We start from the raw sequence: 2,900 nt of genomic DNA, 5'->3' as shown, positions 1-2,900 counted from the left end.
GGGGCGGCAATCTTTAATTAAGAGCGGATTAGTTGGACATGGGTTCGATTGGCAGACGCAACCAAAGGCCCCCCTCCGCCAGCTACTGCAGCCCGCAATCCGCCTGCCTTTGTTTGGGTCTAGGTCTGCGTCCTGTTCCACTGCTGCCCCCGTCCCGTCTACGGCTCCCCGGCCAGCTCGCAATCTTTGCTCTTTTTCGGTTTTGCTCTGATTTGCATCTGCGGTTAAGCAACCACCAGCCAGCAGCTGGCTTCATTAGTTTCCGCCCCACCCCACCCACAGCTGAACAGTGCCCGCCTCCCCATCTGGATGGCACTTTTAACGGCATCTTGTGGCAGACTTTTTGAGTGCCCCATTAAAATTTAATGCGTGTAAGAGATCAGCAGGCAGTATCTAGTCTAGTTTCGCTCTTCAGATTAGCTGTCAAAAGTTGTTCAATTTAATTTCACGCCTGCCCCCAACCCGCTCCGCAGCTCTGGCGCCATCTTAATGTTCGTGTTGCCAATTTTTTTCTTTTCCTCCGCATGCCCCACTGTCTTCCTCTCTCTCTCTCTCTCTCTCTCTCTTTAACACACTCTCCCATCTATCTTTTGACTTTTTAATGGCTTTGGGAAATTGCACGCGCCGTTTACGCGCTCGTTAGACAAGCTTTGAATGTGCCCGAGTACTCAACATTTCAACATCTGAACATCATTATGGTTATTGATAAGGCCACGCCTCCAACCGCCCTGTCCTCTGCCCACCTAGAGCAACGGGCTTACCTTCAGTATACTTCATTCCACTCGGATTCGACTCGGTTCAGTTGGTTTCGCTTCATTTTGGTTGGGTCTGTGTTGGGTTTATTAAGCAGCGTGATTTACCTTGATGGCCTCAGACAGCCAGTCGATGCAGTTACTTAGAGCTAACCAGACTGTTAATGGGCATTCGCAACTTACATAAGAAAGGAGTTTGGCTGATTGTGGCAATAAAAGCTGATGCATTCACTATAAAAGTTCGTTAAAAAGTTAAAAATATTTAAAACACTTCAGAAACGATCATTGCTTAAAAATTAATTATTCGTTCTCGTAATAACGGTTTTTAAAATTAAAATTTAGTTTAACTTTGGGAAACTCTCTCGAAATGTTTCAGTAGAGGTATTCCTTAATTAAAACATAATTTGAGATCCTCTTCTCTGTTAAGAGTTCTCGGAAAATTTTATGAGAGGTATTCCTTAAGCGACCTCGAAATATTTTATAAAAGGCTTTCCTTAAATTAAATATAGCAAATAAACTTCGCGATCTTGTCTCAATGTGACATTGCTAAGTCCTCTCGGACTAATTTCAAGATGGCATCCTTGTGCGCAATTTGTGCCCATTCATAAGCATTTCGGTTAACATATATATAAGAGTCCTTTGCGGCTTATTAGCTCGTTACCGACTGTTACCAAAAGTCCATTGTCCATTGTAGCGCTCGTAAACAGGCGTAACTAAGACATACCCCAATTATTTGCTTCTGTGCAATCGCACCCCCCTCGCCCGTTCCCCTCAAGCAAGAACAACTAACAATCACTTCCCAACCTCGCAGCCCTCGCAGTCTGTCTGCAATAAAAAATTAATCACAGAGCAACGCAAACGGTGGCCAAATACCCAAAAATAACGCCGACTGGAATGGAAGCCATTCAATGCCACATCTTGGCTCGGCGCCTAACCTCATTATCTCGAGGATGGCAGCTCAGCTAATGTGCTAATGTGCAATTCCGAAAGGTGCTTACGTTGTCAAGTAGTGTGAAGATGGGTTCCCTGGCCCTTCCGCCGTCTCGTCGCAGTCCCCCCAGGGCGGCCCGCATTCTGGCCAATTCACGCCAATTGGCCGTTTTCTCAATGAATCACAAAACGGACAGCATATGGCACATACTTGCCGCAGCCCAAGTCCTGCCCTTTGGCTGGCTCCTTGAACTTGGCCAGTTCCTTGGTGGCATCCTGTGGCGCTGGCTGGGAAGCTGCAATTAATTCCCAAGCTTAGAATGAAATCTAATTGCTCGTTAGCGTACAGCATTGGCCCTCGTCCTCTGCGTCCTGTTGTCCTTTTTTGTTTTTATATTTTGTTAACTGCTGATTACAGCAGTTGTTCAGTTGTTCGGCTGCTCAGCTCTGTTGTTTTTTCCTTATGCTGAGGCGTGGTGGTCCCCCCCTCTCCTCCACCACCCACCAAACTGCCGGTAACCTTAGAGTACATGATATTTATCTTGTGTCTAAGTTTTATTTTCTTAATGCTTTTTATACCCTCAACAAACGCTAATCAATGGGTACTCTGAATATAAATTCAAATTTCTATATTGCTTTTCGATCAGGGATAACATCCTAGAGCTCTCCAAATGAAAACCAAATAAACCAACTTTTTCGCCCTGAACTCTTTCTTTCGCTATCCATTCGATCCGTAAACTTGCTTCAACTGTTCTTTTGGTTCCTCTGCAAAATTCTTCAAATAAGTATTATTGAATCTTTTCCCATCAGAGAGACCCCATTTTTCTTTTTATAAGATCTTACCATATATAAAGTTCCATTAATTGTTTTTTTACGTCTAACTAGGGAATCTTATACACGTCGGAACACAATATTTTCGTCAAAAATCGGGCGCCCAAAACCTTAAAAATATATTGTTATAAGCTTTATGAATATTTGACTAATTATGTCGTCAACTATTACCAATATTTGTTTTGTGTACTACGAGTATATACAGAATAGAAGGCATCGCCCTGTATGCTTGCATAATACAGTCATCTGTGTATATATCTTATAAGCAAGATTATATTCCATTCTGTGGTATTCAAACAATTTTCTATCAATATATGTAGGCACTGTCACAGGGTATATGCGAGTCGTGCATTCGCATTATCATAATGGCCTCTGCTTTTCGCTTGG

The sequence above is a fragment of the Drosophila novamexicana genome, unplaced genomic scaffold (assembly GCF_003285875.2).
Source record: "Drosophila novamexicana strain 15010-1031.04,08,12 unplaced genomic scaffold, DnovRS2.1 tig00001361-arrow-arrow-pilon, whole genome shotgun sequence".
In the NCBI taxonomy this organism is placed as follows: Eukaryota; Metazoa; Arthropoda; class Insecta; order Diptera; family Drosophilidae; genus Drosophila; species Drosophila novamexicana.
This window is presented reverse-complemented; position numbering follows the sequence as displayed.